Here is a 20,664-nt window from a genome sequence, read left to right as displayed (position 1 = left end):
CTATTGTGAATAGTGCTGTTATGAACATTGGGGTGCAGGTGTCATCCTGAAGTAGATTTCCTTCTGGATACAAGCCCAGGAGTGGGATTCCTGGGTCATATGGTAAGTCTATTCCTAGTCTTTTGAGGAATCTCCACACTGTTTTCCATAGTGGCTGCACCAAACTGCATTCCCACCAGCAGTGTAGGAGGGTTCCCCTTTCTCCACAGCCTCTCCAGCATTTGTCATTTGTGGATTTTTGAATGACGGCCATTCTGACTGGTGTGAGGTGATACCTCATTGTAGTTTTGATTTGCATTTCTCTGATAATTAGTGATATTGAGCATTTTTTTCATGTGCTTTTTGATCATTCATATGTCTTCCTTGGAGAATTGCTTGTTTAGGTCTTCTGCCCATTTTTGGATTGGGTTGTTTATTTTTTCTTATTGAGTCATATGAGCTGTTTATATATTCTGGAGATCAAGCCTTTGTTGGTTTCACTTGCAAAAATTTTCTCCCATTCCGTAGGTTTTCTTCTTGTTTTACTTCTGGTTTCCTTTGCTGTGCAGAAGCTTGTAAGTTTCATTAGGTCCCATTTGTTTATTCTTGCTTTTATTTCTTCTAGGAGAAAATTTTTGAGATGTATGTCAGATAATGTTTTGCCTATGTTTTCCTCTAGGAGGTTTATTGTATCTTGTCTTATGTTTAAGTCTTTAATCCATTTTGAGTTGATTTTTGTATATGGTGTAAGGGAGTGTTCTAGCTTCATTGTTTTACATGCTGCTGTCCAGGTTCCCCAACACCATTTGCTGAAGAGACTGTCTTTATTCCATTGTATATTCTTGCCTCCTTTGTCAAAGATGAGTTGACCAAAAGTTTGTGGGTTCATTTCTGGGCTCTCTATTCTGTTCCATTGGTCTATATGTCTGTTTTGATACTAATACCATGCTGTCTTGATGACTGTAGCTCTATAGTATTGTCTGAAGTCTGGGAGAGTTATTCCTCCAGCCTCTTTCTTTCTCTTCAGTAATGCTTTGGCAATTCTAGGTCTTTCATAGTTCCATATAAATTTTATTATGATTTGTTCTAGTTCTGTGAAATATGTCCTGGGTAATTGGATACGGATTGCATTCAATCTGTAGACTGCCTTGGGCAGTGTGACCATTTTAACAATATTGATTCTTCCAATCCAAGAGCATGGAATATCTTTCCATTTTTTAAAGTCTTCTTTAATTTCCTTCATCAATGGTTTATAGTTTTCTGTGTATAATTCTTTCACCTACTTGTTTAGATTTATTCCCAGATATTTTATTACTTTGGGTGCTATTTTAAAGGGGATTGTTTCTTTACTTTCTTCTTCTGTTGATTTATCGTTAGTGTAAAGAAATGCAACTGATTTTTGAACGTTAATTTTGTAACCTGCTACCTTGCTGAATTCTTCAATGAGCTCTAGTAGCTTTTGTGTGGACCTTTTAGGGTTTTCTATATATAGTAACATGTCATTAGCATATAATGACACTTTTACCTCTTCTTTTCCAATTTGGATCCCGTTTATTTCTTTCTCTTGCCTGACTGCTGTGGCTAGGACTTCCAGGACTATGTTGAATAGGAGTGGTGATAGTGGGCATCCTTGTCTTGTCCCAGATTTTAGTGGGAAGCTTTTGAGTTTTTCACCGTTGAGTACTATGCTGGCTGTAGGTTTGTCATATATAGCTTTTATTATGTTGAGATATGTTCCTCTATACCCACTTTGGTGAGAGTTTTTATCATAAATGGGTGTTGAATTTTATCAAATGCTATTTCTGCATCGATGGAGATGATCATGTGGTTTTTGTCCTTTCTCTTGTTGATGTGATGTATTACACTGATTCATTTGCGTATGTTGAACCAGCCTTGTGTCCCTGGGATGAACCCCACTTCGTCATGATGCATAATCTTTTTTATGTGTTGTTGGATTCTATTTGCTAAAATTTTGGTGAGGATTTTGGCGTCTATGTTCATCAGTGATATTGGCCTATAATTCTCTTTTTTTGTAGTGTCTTTGCCTGGTTTTGATATCAGGGTGATGGTGGCTTCATAGAATGAGTTTGGGAGTATTCCCTCCTTTTCAATTGTCTGGAAGAGTTTGAGAAGGACTGCTATGAGTTCTTCTTTGTATGTTTGGTAGAATTCCCCGGTGAAGCCGTCCGGTCCTGGACTTTTATTTGTAGGGAGGTTTTTAATTGCTATTTCTATTTCCTTTCTAGTGATCGGGTTGTTCAAGTGTTCAGATTCTTCTTGATTCAGTTTTGGTGGACAGTATGTTTCCAGAAACTTGTCCATCTCCTCTAGGTTATCCAGTTTGGTTCCATATAGTTTTTCATAATATTCTCGTATGATATTCTGTATTTCTATTTTGTTTGTTGTAATTTCTCCATTTTCCTTTCTTATTTTGCTAATCTGTGCTCTCTCTTTTTTCTTCTTTGTGAGTTTGGCCAGAGGTTTGTCGATTTTATTTACTTTTTCAAAAAACCAGCTTTTGGTTTGGTTGATTTTTTCTATGGTCTTGTTAATCTCTATTGTATTTAATTCCCCTCTGATCTTTATTATTTCCTTCCTTCTGGTGCTTTTTGGGGCTTTTTGTTCTTCTTTTTCTAATTCATTCAGGTGGTGGGTTAAATTGTTTATTTGAGATTGTTCTTCTTTTTTGAGGAAGGCCTGTATCGCTATAAACTTCCCTCTTAGCACTGCCTTTGCTGTGTCCCATAGGTTTTGAGTGGTTGTGCTTTCATTATCATTTGTCTCAAGGTATTTTTTAATTTCAGCTTTGATTTCCTCATTGATCCATTGTTTTTTCAATAGCATATTGTTTATTCTCCATGCTTTCCTTTTTTTCTCCTTTGTTTCTCTGTTGTTGATTTCCAGTTTCATGGCATTGTGGTCAGTAAAGATGCTTGAGATAATTTCTATCTTAAAATTGTTGAGGTTTCTTTTGTGCCCAAGTACATGATCGATCCTGGAAAATGTTCCATGTGCACTTGAAAAGAATGTATATCCTATTTTTTGGGGGTGTAATGCTCTGAAAATATCCACCAAATCTAGTTTTTCTATTGTAGTATTTACTTTCTCTGTTGCCTTGTTTATTTTCTGTCTGGAAGATCTGTCTAGTGATGTTAATGCAGTGTTAAAATCTCCAACTATGATTGTATTCCCATCCATATCCCCCTTTATCTCTGTTAGTAATTCTTGTATGTACTTAGGTGCTCCTATATTGGGTGCATATATATTAACGAGTGTAATATCCTCATCTTGTATCACTCCTTTAATCATTATAAAATGTCCTTCTTTATCTTTCTTTATGGCCTTTGTTTTAAAGTCTATTTTGTCTGAAATCAGTACTGCAACACCTGCTTTTTTGGCTTTTCCATTTGCATGGAATATCCTTTTCCATCCTTTCACTCTCAATCTATATGTGTCCTTCTCCCTAAAGTGGGTCTCTTGTATGCAGCATATTGAAGGTTCTTGCTTTATTATCCAGTCTGCCACTCTGTGTCTTTTGACTGGAGCATTTAGTCCATTAACATTTACAGTAATTAATGATAGATGTGTGTTTATTGCCATTTTGAACTTATCTTTGCAGTTGAATTGGTATATCCTCTTTGTTCCTTTCTTCTTCCTTTTGAGGCTTGGTAATTTTCCTTTGTATTATCATGGATTTTATTTAATTTTTGTGACTCCTTGGTAAATTTTTGGCTTGTGGTTACCCTTTTTTGTAAATCTATCAACCCATTACTAGAAGTGTTTTTATTAAACTGATAGTAACATGATCTCAAACCCATCCTATTGTTAAAAAAATTTAAAAAAGAAAGAAAAAGATATTCTATATTTCCCTGCCTCCCTCTCCCACTCTCAGTGATTTGTATGTCTTCTTTTATAATTTCATGTTTACTTTATTTGTAATTCATGAGTTATCACCTTTCCAGTTGTGAATTTCTCATTTCTGTAGCATCCTGCTGCTTTTCTATTTAGAATAGCCCTTTCAGTATTTCTTTTAGCATGGGTTTAGTGTTGCTAAACTCCTGCAGCTTTTTTTTTTTGTCTGTGAAACTCTTTATTTCTCCTTCTATCCTAAAGGATAGCCTTGCTGGATAAAGGATCCTAGGCTGCATCTTTTTTTCATTCAGGGCTTTGAATATATCTTGCCACTCCCTTCTGGCCTGTAGTGTTTGTGTAGAGAAATCAGCTGAGAGCCTTATGGGGGTTCCGTTGTAACTTACTCTTTGCTTTTCTTTTGCTGCCTTTAGAATCCTTTCTTTATCCTTGACTCTGGCCATCTTGATTATGATATGTCTTGGTGTGGGTCTATTTGGGTTCTTCCTGTTTGGGACCCTCTGACCTTCCTGTACTTGGATATCTGATTCCTTCTTTAAGTTTGGGAAGTTTTCAGTCATGATTTCTTCAAAAACCTTTTCAATCCCCTTTGATCTTTCTTCTCCTTCTGGGACCCCTATTATGCGAAGATTAGGACGCTTTATGTTATCCCATAGGTCCCTTATGCTATTTTCATTATTTTTTATTTGCTTCTCTTGTAGTTCTTCTGAATGGGTGCTTTCTATTGCCCTGTCTTCTAGATCACTACTTCGTTCCTCTGCATTATCTAGTCGGCTTTGCACAGCTATTAGATCATTCCTCATCTCTGTCAATGAGTTTACCCATTCTACTTGGCTCTTCTTTATAGCTTCAATTTCATTTTTGACATATTTTATATCTCTAAACACTATCTCTTTTAATTCCTTCAGCAATTTGATCACTCCTTTTTTGAAATCTTGATCTAGTAGGCTATCGATGTCTATTTCGTTGATCTTTCTTTCAGGGGATTTCTCTTGTTCTTTTAATTGGGAAAGGTTTTTCTGCTTCTTCATCTTGCTCATACCTCTGGCACTGTGGTTTATGAAGTATCAGTTGTTTATTTTGGTCCTTAAGGATTTTATCTATCTAATACCTATTTAGGAATAAAACTTAGAAAAAAAGAAAAAAAAATAAGAGAGAGAGAAAGAATTTTAAAAGAAGGGAGAAAGAGGGTTTGAAAACAGTGTATAATGAATAATAGAAGAGTGAGTTGAAGCAGAGTATTAATGGGGTTGAGACGTCTTTTTAAAACCTTTACAAAAAAAAAGGGGGGGGAGATGAATAGATGTATTTGAAACCTGTGTCTGATCAATAACAGGACATCAAAACCCAAGAGAAATAGAAATGAATTAAGAAGTAAAGATTAAGAGAGTAATAGAAAATAGAACAGGTAAAAACAGATTTAAAAAAAAAAGGGGCGGGTTGTCGGTGTTCTCCTGGAGTCTGTGTGCTTTTAAGGTGAAGTCTTTCTGTCTTCGTCCTGTTTTGGAAGCTCAGCTTGCTGTTTTCAGAGGCCCTCCGTTAGCGTCCTCTTCTGTGCTGCTCCCAGCACCTGTTGGCAAGCAGATCGCGCCTCCTCCTAACACTGGGTCAGGTGCAGCTCTCCTCTGCTGTGGGCGGGTGGGTCGGTGCCCCTCGGGATGCCGCAGTCAGATGTTGCAGACTGGCCGGGTAGTAGGGCGGGTCGTGCCCCCTCCCAGCACCTCGGTCAGGGGCTGTGTTCCTGCCCGAAAGGCGGGGGGCCGCTCTCGCTCTACCTGCGCCGCCGCCTGTAGCTCCGCTGTTCAGTGCGGCTTCGCGCTCCGCCCTGGTCGGCGCTCCGCCCTGGTCGGCGCTCCGCGGGTGGGCTCGGGGAAGACCGAGGGACAGCCCTGTCCCTGCTCCGAGCCAAAACCCAGCTCCCTGTTTGTCCCCGTGGAGCAAGCTCTCCGAGGGACCAGGATGGAAGGATCCTATCTGCCCCGGGCTGCAGGCCAGTCTCAGTCTGGCGTTTGAGGCTGCTAAGCCCTTCGGTGCGGATGCAGGTTTCGCCCCCGCCCCCTCCTGGGTGCTCAGCGCCGGAGGATATGGCGGCTGTGTCTGAGCCCCGCCTCTCTTCCCCCAAAAAGTTTCCGCGGGATTTCAGAGATGGGGGTGTGCACCCTTCCCCCGAGAGCACATCAACAGTGCTGTTTTATGGAGGGCCCAGGTTGTTCTGCCCTGTGCACCCACAGCCACGGCGCGCAGCCCCTTGCGTTCCCCCGGGGCTGCCTCCGTGCAGCCACTTCCGTCCTCCGCCCGGCTTGTGCAGCCTGGCCCTGCCCGCCGCTGCCGGCCGCGTCTCAGGCTGGGTGTCGCGGGGACGCTCTGTGCCCATTTAACTTAGTTCTGTTAGTCAAGGGCTGCTCCGTACAGATCCGAGCCTCGGAGGCTCCCCCTCCGTCCCGCTGGCCTCTCAGTTGGAGAGGGGAGACCCAGCGAGCGAGCGCCAGTCCTCCTTTGCCGCTCCCTCCCCGCGGGACCCGTCCTGCGCTGCTTTGCCTTTTGTTCTTTCTTTTTTCCTTTTCTCCTACCAGATTTTTGGCGTCTTTATCTTTTGAAGAGGGCGATGTTCTGTTGGAGTTCCGCAGGTGCTCTGGTTGGCTGAGTGGGTCTGTAGATGTGGGTCTTGGTGTATTTGTGGGAGAGGGTGACCTGCGAGCGTCCTTCTACTCCGCCATCTTCTCCGTCTCTAAAAATGATTTGAATAATTTAAATTCAGCATATCAACTTGGCACACTGCATACAGGAAGGCCATTTATAAAACTTGAAATTCATAGTCTTCTGAAAGGAGAAGTGACTGAAAAATGTGAGCTTACCAAAAAAGGGTTAAGAAAATAAATCATCTAAATTAACATTTTAATTGTTTAACTTCTCATAGCTTCACTTTCGCATCACTAAGTCAGCCTAGACACTGTCCACATTGAACAAATTAAATAAAGACTGAACAATGTATGTTATTTTTCAAGGATATAGAAGTGGATTTTGATGCCTGACACTTGCCAATAAGGGAAAACAAAAATAAAATCAAAATTGTTTGTCTATCTGTAAATCTCATTCTCTTTGCTGAGCAATGATCTTCTTTACTGTTCCAGCACATGGAAGACTGAAATGCAGCTGTTGACTTCTGAAGACTCAAAAACTTCTGAGAAATATATCTATGCTTAAGATTTCTATTCCTTAGGAGAATAATAATAAACATCACCACATTCCTTATTACTTAGAACTATTCTTTCACTTATACTAGTCTTATTTTGCCTCCCATTGTCCTAATGAAATGCTAACAGAAGGAGAAAAAGTTATAATCCAGAAATTGAAAAGTAAACTGCTGAAAGCTTGAATTGATGGAAGTTTCTTTATGTGTGAGATGACTGAGTTAGGGTCAGGTCCTTTTGCTGTAGACAGAGTCCTCGCAGATACTTTTCTGGAGCCAGTGTCAGTCAGCATAAAGGGCTGATTTAGCACTGCTGTCACCTTTTCACCAGAAACTCAACCCATCTTCATGATCTCATTTAATGTGGGTCACAGCCCAGTACTCAGTGTTAACAATGCAGGGTTCTTGCTGATCTGAGAAGGGATAACAGCATTCCGGGCACTCAAAAGAAGAATATATTCTCAATGTATTATGCATTCATAGTGATCCTTCCTCTCAAGTAACTCATTCATAATAAAATTGGTGTACTTTATTAAGACAGTGACCCCAACAATGAAATTTTTCCCTCCTTCCTGAATTGACGGGCATATTACTTTGAGATAGCCAATTTAATTACAGTTGTACCTGTTGTAAATCATATATCAAGCAGCTAGTGAGTCAAAAAGACAGAGCTTAGACTGTAGCACCAGGATTAAAACATGTTATCATTGATCTTCATGACACGTGATTTAAGTGACTGATACTCTCCCTTCCTAAGTTATACATATGAAGTGATTAAATAATCATCAATACTACCCCACCTTCCAGCCAAGAAATATATACCCCTGAGGAAGCTATTCAGAGCCATGCATGCCAAGCGTTGGATCTCCTGATAAGAGACACTGCACTGTAGTGTCCTAGATAAGGAGTGTAATATCCAGTGCATTCAATTTTTGCTTTAAGCAAATTGAGTTCAATTGAGAAAAAAATGGCTGCCCTTTATTTCCTTCAATTTCAGGGTAGTCATAAGTTTTTTTTTTTCCTTCTGACACCAGGACTTGGCATTGCAATTTCTCTCAAAAGCCCATTCCACCCAGGAATAAGAACACACAAAACAATTTGATAATGTAGCTAGTAAATGTGTTACCAGGAAGGGGGGAATAAAAGATACCTCGGTTCTTAGTCACCTGAAAAAAAAAAAAAAAAGAGTTTTTAATGAGAGACAGAAAGTGTGAATAAATAAGATTTTATTAGTGAAGTAAAAAGGTAGTAAAATATAGTACACTCCCAAGAATTGGGAGCGGGCCAACTCAAGAGAGGAAAAATGGTGCCACTCCTTATTTTCTCCTGTCTTATATCCTGGCTTAGGGGATGTTTTTGTGATTGATTGACTCACAGCTCAGTCCCTTGTGCTCAGGCATGCCCATCCCTTTTCTGCATGATCTTACCCATGATGTACATAGAGAAACCTACAGGAGGGGCTCAAACTGCAGTGTTAGTTACATTATAATGAGCACTGGGTCAGGTTAAGCTGGGTCCTTCTCTCTCATGTGCAGCTGCAGCATTCGATCTTAGCCGGCTTCTTTGCTGGCCGTCATTCAGAGAAAGTAAGTTTTTGGAGCCCCTCATCTTGAGCACAGGTGTACTGTTATTTTCTGGGTTGCTCCTTCCCCTTTTCTCTACCCCTGCCCAGTGCTTATTTCTATCTAACTGTCTAATACATGTAGCCTGTTACTTTAACTACACATTTGCTTCATGTAAAAATGTGGTTTGCTAAGTAAATCTAGGATATTTTATTATTATTAAAGAAGTAGTGTAGGGTAACCCAAGTTCACTTGTTGAAAGATGAAAAAAAACTGCATTGGAAAAATCTTTAAAATTTAAAGATTAAAATCATTTAAGATGTTGCACATTTTCCCTTTAGAATATAATGGGGACTAAACATAGAATTTTGGCTCATGAATTGGAATCTAAGGTGGTGTAAATGAATTTAGGGAACCATGTTTACCTTTTAGTAGTATTGATAAATTCTACAATGAAATGTATCTTTTGTGAATATATTGCTTTGCATTGTGTTCTAGATTGTTTTTTTATTGATAGTTACATTATTTCCATCTAAAAGAAAGATAAGCATTTAAAGGAGAGCAAAAATATCTATTGAGAATGTACAAGTGTAATTTTTCAATGTGGGAAATTCAAAATACATGTAGAACATAGTTCAAGCTTTAGGAAATTTATGTATATCCTTCTTAATTTTTGTATTTATCACCCTACAAATCAAATAGAACAGTAACTTCCACACAGAAAACTTCAGGTATTCAATAGAATCATATATGTGTGTGTGTGTGTTTGTGTGTGTGTAAAACATTGTGATATGCAATTATGAATAAAAATCTATAAGGTCAGGGTTCTTATAGACAGAACAAAATAATTTTTAATGATAGTACTAATTCCTTAAGGAAAATTACTAAAAGATCCTTTGCAAAGATTTACATACTAGATGCTAAAATTCCACTCTAACTAGGAGTATGTGAGACTACCAAGTAGGAATTACAACTAGAAAATTTAAATAAAAAGTTAATAAAAATTATGTTCTGGCTCCCAGTTTGGCATGTAAAGAGCTTAGAAGTTGTCACTGCATCCTAACACATAGAAAGCTAAACAAATTGAAAAAAAACCCAAAAAAAACCAAAAAACTCATCCTTCAGAGAAATAAGATCACAGGGCAAACTGCCGCTCCCAAATTTAAAGAAACAGACGGGTGGATACAGAGAATCAGAACTTAAAAAGGCAGACTGTCATGATTAGAAACTGCTACAAGAATCAGTACCAGAGTAGGAAAATGTAAACTCTAATTCATGCATTATTAGATGCTCAGTGTGAACAAGTCTGCGAATTAACTCCAGGAGAACCAAGTCATGAGGATTTTTGTAAGTTTTACCTCCAGGAGCTGGATCACCTTCTCACAGTAAAGATCAGAGAAAGATCTCCTTATGCTTCCAGCAAGGGGAGGGGAAAAGTAACCATTCTGAAATACCACCAGAGTATTCTGTTCTTCCTAAAAAGGCTTGTCTGCAAGAGAAACTATCAGAGCATAAACTATTGGGTTTATCAGAGCCTAACCAATCTGAAGGAAAAGAAATAATCAACTCCAGCCCACTCTAGTCTTCCCTGTAGGGGAAGGAAAATGCTCAACTCCAGCCCCCTGTAGCCACTATGATCCACCTAAGTGGGAGTGACAGAAACCAAGAAGCAATAGTGACATTAGTGACATTCATAGTCCAAGGCCTAGGCTCACTAAAAGACTGGGATCTAATCATAAAATATGGAATGCTTACTTCTTCCTACACCTTACCACATCACTAGAAGCTTATTTTCCATAGTACCTTTTCCCCAGCACATACATTATGTTCAGCTTTGGACAAAAATCCAAGGCATGTCAAAAAGGCAAAAATGGAACAAAAAACAAATGAGCAAAAAAAGAAAAACCCAAAATGCTATTTAAAGAGATAGAGCAAATGTCAGAACCAGATTTATATATCACAGGAATGTTGGAATTATCAGACCAGAAACTTAAAACAACTATGGTTAATACACTATGGGCTTTAACAGGAAGAAAAAAACTAATATGCAAGAACATATGAGTAATGTAAGCAGAGAAATGTAAATTCTAAGCAAGAATCAAAAAAGAAACAGTAGAGATTAAAAAGAAAAAACACTGTAACAGAAATAAAAAATGCCATTAATGGCTTCATTAGTAGACTAGATACAGCAGAAGAATCTTTAAGTTTGAGGATATGTCAGCAAAAATGTCCAAAACAGAAAAGCAAAGAGAAAAAAGACTGATAAAAAAGGAACAAAATATCCAAGGACTGTGGGGCAAATAAAAAGGGTATATATGCATAATTGGAATAAAGGAAAGAAAGAAAGAGAGAAAAAGAAAGGAAGGAAGGAAGGAAGAAAGGAAGAAATATAGTTGAAGCAATAATGGCTGAGAATTTGCCTCATTGAAGAAGATACAGTGATGGAAATAAGCATATTAAAATATGCTCTGCATCATATGTCATCAAGGAAATACAAATTAAAACAATAATGGGGGGGGAGGTGCCAAGATGGGAGAGTAGAGGGACTCACAACTCGCCCCCTCCACAAATACACCAAGAATTACATCTACAAACCCACTGAATTGCACAGAACGCCTACTGAACTCTGGCAGGGTGTTTCTCACTTCAAAATATAGGAGAATTCTCACAAAATCCAGTAAGAGAAAAAAAGAAAATATCAGTGTGGGACCCATCCTGTGGGGAGGGAGCGGCAAAGGAAGAAAGGCACCCTCACACTGTGATGCCCTCTCTCCAGACAGGAGGTCAGTGGGGACAGAAGCAGAGCTTCTGAGGCTTGGAGGAGAAAGTGGCAGCTGCTTGGCAGACAGAACTAAAAGAAACTGGCACAGAGGTTCCCTGTGATCCTCAGTCCTAGATGGGAGCCTGCAGGGACAAGCTGGGACTGGCTGCTGAAGATGGGTGAGGAGCCCGGGGAGAGGGATGGGGCCCTCTGCACAGAGGCAGCCTCAGGGGACTGGAGGGTGGTGTGAGCTCTGGCTGGGGGGGGGGGGTGCAGAAAAGGACAGCCTGGGACCCCCATAAAAAAGCACCACTGCAGGTATGTGTGTGGGGAGGGGTGAAACGCAGCTGCACCATAGACATTGTTTCCGCTTGGCTCTATTGTTGGTGCGTTCTCTCACCAGAAGAGAGGTGGGGTTCAGTCACAACCATCGCTGCTGCGCGGAGGCAGGGCTGAAAGCTGAATCCATACCTAGGGGCCCTGCAACTTCACAGGCAGGACTGAGATTTGTTTACAGCCCTAGAAAGAGAGGGTGGATTTGCTCTCTCTGGAACTTTTGTGGACCTGTACCTCTGGGACGAACAGGAAGTGAGTGGAGTTCTGGTGCACGGCTGGGGTGAGTATGTGTATTTACAACAGGCCAGTGTACCATATGGTATGCGGAGGTAGGGCAGGGGTCTGCACTGACCCTGTGGTGCACCACGGATTCAGTTGCTACAACGGGTCCTAGGGCCTGACATTGGCAGATCTGCACTGGTGGTTCCTGGGGCCCAGAACCTGGGGGAGATCAGAGTAAGTGGCTGACATTCCCACAGCAGGGCTTCAGCATAATAAAAGTGGATTATAGCTGAAAGAGCTGCAAGGGTACGACCCTGTTTAAGAAATTTTTAGGAAACTCAAAGACAATAAAGGAGACAAAAACAAGGGCGCTAGGAAGATTAAAGCCTCTGATATCTTTAGCTACAACAAACATTAACATAAGCCAATTTACAGCCAGATTAACACAAAATATCACTCTAAAGTCAGTTTATCTGGATTCCTATTGCCCTATTACCCATGTATCACCAGACTCAGAAATGGAATTGCCAAACTAGGAATTTAAAATATCTATGATTAATATGTTATAAGTTGTAATGGAAGAGATAGAAATCATACAAGAACAGATGGGTAATTTAAGTAGAGGGATGGAAACTCTAGGATAAAGAGTCAAAAACACTGTAACAAAAATAAAGAATGCCTTTGGTGGGCTCATCAATAGACTGGACATGAGAAAATAAAGAATCAGTGAGCTTGTGGGTAAAAAAAATCCCCAAATTGAAATAGAAATAGGGGAAAAAAATGAAAAGAAAGACCTGAACATTAAAAAACTTTGGAATAATTTTAAAAGGGATAATATACACACTGTTGATATGCTAAAGGAAGAAAGAAATAATGATTAGAAAAATATTTGAAATAATTATGACTGACATTTTCTACAATTAATGGCCAAAATCAAACAACAGTACTAGAAAGCTCTGAGAAAACCAGGATAAATACCAAAAAAATCTACACCTGCGAATATCATACTCAAAATGCACAAAACTAAAGAAAAAGGAAAATAATTGAAAATCAGACAGAAAAAAAGTACTTTCCCTATAAAGGAACAAGAGTGAAAATTATATCAGACTTCTCTTCAGAAACAATGCAATCAAGAAGTGCAGGGAGTGAAGTAAAACAAAGCTAAAAACATCAATCCAAATTCCTATATCCACCAAAATTATTCTGCAAAAATGAAGAAGTAATCAAGACTTTCTCATACCAAAAAAAAAAAAAAAATCAGACAAATGAAAATATGAATTCATTGCCAGTAGATGTACCCTGCAAGAAATGATAAAATATGTTCTTAGAAGATATGTAAAATCATGTAGACCAGAAACACATATTTATATAAGAAAAGAAAAAAAGTCAGAAAATGAATGCATGAGATAAAATAAAGTATTTAACTTTTTTATTTTAATGTATTAGATCATTGTTAAATACAATCACACTTAAAGTGTATATTCTATGGATAGGTGAAGTAAATGACAGTCATATTATAAAGGATAGAAAGGGAGGAATTGGGAATGCAATGTTATAAGTTACCTGCAGTTCACATGGAGCAGTACAACGTTATTTGAATGTGGATGTAGATTATTTGTAAGTATGTATTGCAAATCTTAGGGCATCCAGTAATATTTTTATTTTTTAAAATTAAAAAACATACCTGATAAGTTAAGAGCAGAGACAAAATGGTATCATATACAATGCTGAATTAAAATCAGTGAATGTACAACATTATAAAATGACTATAACTCAAAAAATGTTAAAAAAATAGAAATTAAAAAAATCACTGAATGCAGAAAAATAAGAGAATAAAAAAGAAATAAGAGGAACATTAATAGAAAATAGTTGCAAACATATTAGATATTAAAGCATATCAATAATTAATTTAACTGTGAACAGTCTAAATAAACTAGATAAAAGAGATTTTAAGAGTTTATTAGAAACACACATATTGCCTAAAAGAGATCCATTTTAATTATAAAGATACAGATAAATTAAAACTAAACAGATGGAGGATATACAAGGCTAACACTAATTAAGAAAAAAACCAGAGTAACTATATCGATTTTAAATAAAGATGACTTCAGATCAAGAAAATATATGAGGGAAAGACAATTCTTTGAGAAGACATAGCAGTTCTTAAGGTGTATGTACCTAACAACAGAATGTTAAATATATGAAACAAGAAATGATAGAATTGCAAGGAGAAATACAAAAATCCACTATTTTTGTTGAAGATTTTAATACTCTTCATTCAGTAACTGGTAAACAAAGAAGGAAGAAAATCAGTAAGAATATAGGTAACCTGAACAACACCAACCAGAAATATGGTTTACTTGATATTTTTAAAAAATACATCACCCAACAACAGCAGAATTTATACTCTTTTAAGCTCACATGGAACATACACCAAGAGAGATAATTACATATAAGAATAGTTATAGCTATGTGTATGTTAAAAAAGGTTTCTATACACACATTTTTTTCCCATCAGCAGAGAGGGCCTACAAAGATGACACAGCAGTAGCAGTAAGCATATCTACTGCCCAGATTATGATTTCTAATACCATCCTCCAACACAGGGTAGCAGGGCTCACTGGAGAAGTGGTTGATTCTAGGAATGGGACAGGAAATATACAAGATGAGCTTGGAGCATCTTGTAGTGCCAGAAATTATGGAAGAGCTCAAACAAATACAAACAAACAAACAAAACTCCACATATTGATAGGATATGTCAAAAGAGAACAGAAGCCAGTTAAAAGAACTTGTAATGCTCAAATCAAGAGCAATTTAAGCCACAAAATAAATAAAGCGGTTTCGATTTGTGTACTGCACAGTTTACCTAGAGCAGAATGGTTCTGTTTTGGGTTTAATTCAGAGTCCCTGATTCATCTGTTCTCAGGGAAGTTCCAGAAATCTGTATTTTACAAAGCTTTCAAAGCAACTCTGATTAGAAGCTAAGTTTGAGAATCACTGATTTCATAATGTTGCTTTATAGTGTTAATGTTACCAAGTCCAAGCTTGTACTGCTCACCACACGAAAGGCCAATAAATAGAGAGATGAGGTGTTGGGGCACCTCTTTATTTGGAAAGCCATCAGACTAAGAAGATGGTGGACTAATGTCCCAGAGAACTATTTTATATGAATTAGAATTCAGACTTCTTTTATACTATAAGGGGAGGGGATGTGGCTTGTTGTTGTAAACTCCTTGGTGCTGGCCAGCCCCCAGTGGGGTTGTGATCCTTTGTTCTTGCAGCTGTCCATGTAGGTGTGGTCATGATGTTCCTGTGAACCTCCAATGAGACAAATGTTACTCCCTGTTCTGCAACTTTTTATCTCTGTATCAGTGAAAAGTGTTATACTTTTGAAAGTTAAGCCTGGGAGGCAGAGCCTTAAGAATGGGCTATCATGTATATTTCAGACCACAGGCAACATTCTTCACAAAGGTACAGAGCCTGCATGACTAAGCAGAGGTAACAGAGCACAAAGGTTAGAGCTAAAGGAATAGATCCAGTATGGAGTCAGATTTGTTCTTCTCTGTTACATTAATGTTTTGGGGAAGAGACTCTTCCAGAACCTACAGATCTTTAGCACCTAAAGAAGTTCATTGGGATTCTTGAAAAGAAAATCAATTTCAAGCTGAAAATTAAGTGTGTTTTGTTTCTAAAAACCTTGGGCTTTTTGTTGTTCTCATCTTCTGTTTTTGTCTTAGTCAGCTTGGGTTGCTATTACAAATTATTATTGACTGGGTAGCTTAAAAGACAAAGCCTGGGAAGTCCAAGACTAAGGTGCCAGCAAATTTGATGTCTTGTGAGAGCCCTCTTCCTGGTTTGCAGATGACTGCCTCCTCACTGTGTCCTTACATGGTGGGGATAGGGGGAGAAGAAAAAGAGAGAGAGAGAGAGATTTTGTGTCTCCTTCTCTTTATATGAGGATGTTAATCCCATCATGAAGACCCCATGTCTATAACCATATCTAACCCTAATTATTTACCAAAGGCTCCACCTCCAAATGCCATCACATTGGGGGGTTAGGGCTTCAACATATGAATTTTGGGGAGTGGGGGGAACAAAAATATTTAATCATATATAGCAGTCATATATGGGCAATTTATATTGTATATTTTCCCAACAGGTTTGGGCTGCACACACTCGTGGTGTATTGGGCAGTAAAATTCTAATTCACATTCATTAAAACGGTTTCTGTATTTATAGTTCTACAAATTTGTGGAGGGGAAATTAGTGTTGAGACTGCCAATTCATACAATTAGCTCAAGTTAACAAGACATATTAAAACAAATACATTAATTTATGCCAGAAAAAAAGCTGTTCTTTTGTTGAGTTATAGATTTTTTTTAAGGATGACTATAGCAGAGTCAGTGTCATCATTTTCTTTCACCTTTACTTACAAGGTTTAATTAAAGATGTCACAGCATTACCTGTTTATATGAATCCCTGAATGTGAAAGAAATTTGAGAATGGAGGTTGATTACAGGAAAAGGAAAAAAAAGGTAAGATCTTAATATGACAGAAAATTGTGACTATAAGATGGGAAATGTTCAGACAGCTCATGTATGGCTTTAGGTAATTGTGTTTTTCTGGATGTAGTTGAACGATAAACCTAAATTGTAACTGAAATCCATGGGAAGGGTAAAAAGGGGAAACTTCACCTCTTTATCACCACTTTTTACCTTTTTCCTAAAGTGGAAAAATGATGACCCAATTGGAAAAAATATGCAGAAATTTATATTGAGGCATATCCTAGGTAATCTTAAGTCATGGGCCTAGCAACTGAAGTTCTCAACAGAACTGAAATCTCCGATGTGTGTGAGCTTGGCTAATTTAGAACTCTTACAAGGTGTTAATAAATAATACAATGCTTTTTTATCTACTCATGAAAATCTTTCCTTTGCCTAACCACCCTACCTCCTATTCCTCCTTGCCAAACTCTGGCTTTAGACATTGTGCCCAAGACCCTCTCTTTTACTTTCTGTCTCTCTTGCTTCATTTTCCTCTTTTACTGGAAGATGAGACTAAGTTAACATTTCCATTCATCGCACTGGTGAGTTCTGAAGCTCAGATTTCATTTTGCTTTGAGTCATCTCTATTTATATCTATATGACTTGGGAAAAATGAGCTTTCCCCATGGTCTATGCTAAATTACTGGAATTCACATTTAGCTTTTGGATCAAAACCTCAGCAATCAATAAAAAGTGTTCTTTTGTCGCCCCCTCCCCCTTTTATGCATTTATCTCAATCAGAAACCTCACAAGAAGAAATATTGTCAAGGTTAAGTTAGGATTTAGTGTTCCTTTGTTTGCTGGCTAAATATCATCTAAATACCACTCAATTTCAATAAGCAGTATCATGAATGAAAGTGACTGAAATAAATGGCCTAGATGTCTAGCCAATATCCTGAATATATGCTCCTGGGATCATGGCTATATGAAGGCAAAAAAAAATTAATGAGAAGATTTAAAATGTGGAGATACATGGCATTATTTTGGTTGGCAGACATGACACTGAACCAGTTATTTTCTTATAATAAGAATAGGTTTCCAGTATTAAGGGCTCATTTGACACTTTACATGTGCTTTAGAATGATGGCTTATTGACCCATGTACCCTAAGCAACATTTAATTCAACATTATTCATGATAATACCAGAAAATTACAGAAAAAGAGTGGACTTTAAATTTATCTAACCTACTGACTTTTAATTTTATGATTTTTTTAAAAGTAAAGAATTTCAATCCCAGAATTTTTAAGTGCATCACCCATGACATTGTTGAAAGAACTGGAAATGCAACATGATCCTTCAGAATCCCAGTCCTGACTACTTTCCTCTAAACTCCAGTGCTTTATTGCAGTTGAAACTATGAATACTAAAATATAAAACATAAGCTCTCTAAGGACAATCCTAATTAATAAAGGTACTATAAGAAAAATACCGGAACCAACAGAAATCTTCCTGTTAACACTTAGCATAAGGAAAATCTTCTGAAATCTATCAACAAAGTAATCAAGGGAAGAAATATTCTTCATATACAAAGTATTATTAATTTTAATGTTTTTTCACTTTTATTTTTTTAATTGATCAAAATATCATATGCAAGTAATTTCAATAATCAATTAGCTTTATAAGCCTTGATAAGAAAAACTATAGTCCTCTCATTATACTCCCATTTTTATCTCTTCAGAGACATTTTCCACTCTATTAGCTAATAGTTTAAATATTTATATTCCTTTCCCAAAATAAAATTATGTATTGGTACTTTTTAAGGCATTACCAATAGACCTTCCACTGGGGAAAATGAGGATTTCTCTCTATTTTATGTCTCCATCTTACAGTGCACACAGGCACATTTCTCATTCATCTGTCTACAAATGTAATTTTATTGTAAATTTTAGTTAGATCAATATTTAGCTTTTACTTTTTGGCAGTGTAAATACTATTGGCAGCTATGACATACTATAAATACTTTCATACATATTATTTTATTTTTCCTGGCTTTAATAATTGCCTTGCTTATTTTCTATATATTGTTTTGTTTGAATTTGATTTGCTTATGTTTGCACGATTTTATTCAAATCTCAAGGCTAGGTTATCTAAGAGTAATGTAAATCTCCTCCCAATATGTTCAGACACATTTGGTATTTTATATTTTTTTTCCTCTTAAAGGAATTCTTCTCGGGTTTTGTATTTCACTCCAGTTTGAACTGTATTTGTTTTCAAGGCATTTTGCACAATTTTCATCTTTGGATCATCTTTCATCACCATTCTTTTGTCTTTGGTGTGATCCCCTAAGTCCTGAATCAAGTGTCTTTCCTTAATTTGATTTCTCTCTCATTTTGATGATGTTTATGCTCCAAATAGTTATTTTTTCCAGTTTTATTATGTAGAATTATTACAGTTCGACTGCACATACACATTATATTGCATGTAAATTACATATAAAGAGTATACTGCATTTTTTAGTTTTCATATATGTACTAATTACTGTTTCTAAGAACAGATTTGATCTTTAGCTTTTTAAACTTACATAGTTATCAACGGAATAAAGCCAACTACAAAATAAGAAACAACAGAATGTGGTAATCCAATCATAAAGGACAGTCAAATGTGCTTATACATATTCAAGAAATCAAAAGAATAATTAGTTCATTTGCATCCTTATTATTGTTATTATTATCTGTGGTGTTCACTATCAGGTAGTATAACTGGAAAGTTTAACTTAAGACTCTTTAATGTCAATGAGATTTTTTCATTTATCTTAAGTTTTTCATTTGAACTGATCAAATTTTCCAGAGATGACTTTTTTCCAGTCTTTTTCTTGGAGGATATAATCCTGCCTACCAAAGTTCTGGAAACTGAGTGAAGAAAAACATCTAAGAGATCTCAATATCCAGTAAGCAAACTTTCACCTAATCCCATTTTTGGTATGCTACTGCTGCCATAAATTGTGCCTCATTTCTCATAGTAGAGAGACTCTCTGTATTATCCTCTTCATAGAATAAACATTCCATTTTCTGCCAGGATGGTGAAAGAGCAGCCACCCACTTTTATAGAATAGTGTAGAGGGAATCTGGAGGGGTAGTCGAATTTCTTTTCAGTGACATTTCTAACCAATCCTTCCCAAGGTATGTGGTACTGACATTTTGGGATTCTTTGGGGCTTTCTGTACTATAAATTAGACTGCTTTATAGTTTTCCCCTTTGCCAGCTTGAGATTCATCTTTCCTACTATTACCATTTTTTAGAATTAGCGGGAGCTCAATTATAATTCATTCATTCATCTGCTTTTTAGTTTTTGTCTTTTTCTTTTCTATTATTTAATTTTTATGAATTTATGTCTTAAAAATGGCTTGACTGTAATATTAGTGGTGTTTGGGAAGGGAGCATAGCTAAAATGATGTTTTCAATTCACTGTCATTAACAGAGAGTCAGCCTTCTCACATCATGTTCTTAGTTCAAGCACCATTTCTGGACCCCTCCCCCAATCACAAGCAATTAATGGCTGCCAAATCAAACTCTAACTCAGAATTAGGTGTGTTTGCCCTAGGTGTGTTTGCAGACCATAATGCAAGCTTAATGAAAAATGTATGCTAATCTATTTTCTCTTTGCACTCAAAAAAAAAATTGTTGTAAAAATGGGAGGGGACTGACACAGTCCAATTGTGTGAAGTGAATTAGAGTCATTTCAGAAGGATATCTCTTAAACTTGTTATTATGTTAAATGGGTTGCCAACGAGAAATTTCTTTTAACAACAAAAAGATACTCCAAAGGCAACAGATACTTATCTCAAGAAAGAAGCCATAAACCTATGTTGATTGAAACTGGAATGCATAGTCATAACAAGTCCAGTTATGACTGTGTTCCTATTCTCACTTCCACTCATGCCTTAAAAAACTTCCCTTACATCAACTAATACGTATAAAACAATTTAGTACTGCAGAACTTGAACCCTTGCTTCATATTTTCAGGAATATAATCTGACAATTCTCTGTTGTTTTAGTCAGCAAACATTCCTTCTGCACCATGTGGCATACTGCTATTTCTATCTCGTGATATTTATTGCGTGTCCACAATGAATACAGAGGATGAGGTTTTATGTACTTTTGGTAAGAAGACATAAGGTCTGGTATTTCATACCCACTCAGGATTCAATAGTGTAACAAAGGATGACACTATTTAGTATATAGTGTCTGGTAGACTGAAAC

This window comes from Camelus bactrianus, chromosome X (genome assembly GCF_048773025.1).
Source record: "Camelus bactrianus isolate YW-2024 breed Bactrian camel chromosome X, ASM4877302v1, whole genome shotgun sequence".
NCBI classification, from domain to species: domain Eukaryota; kingdom Metazoa; phylum Chordata; class Mammalia; order Artiodactyla; family Camelidae; genus Camelus; species Camelus bactrianus.
This window is presented reverse-complemented; position numbering follows the sequence as displayed.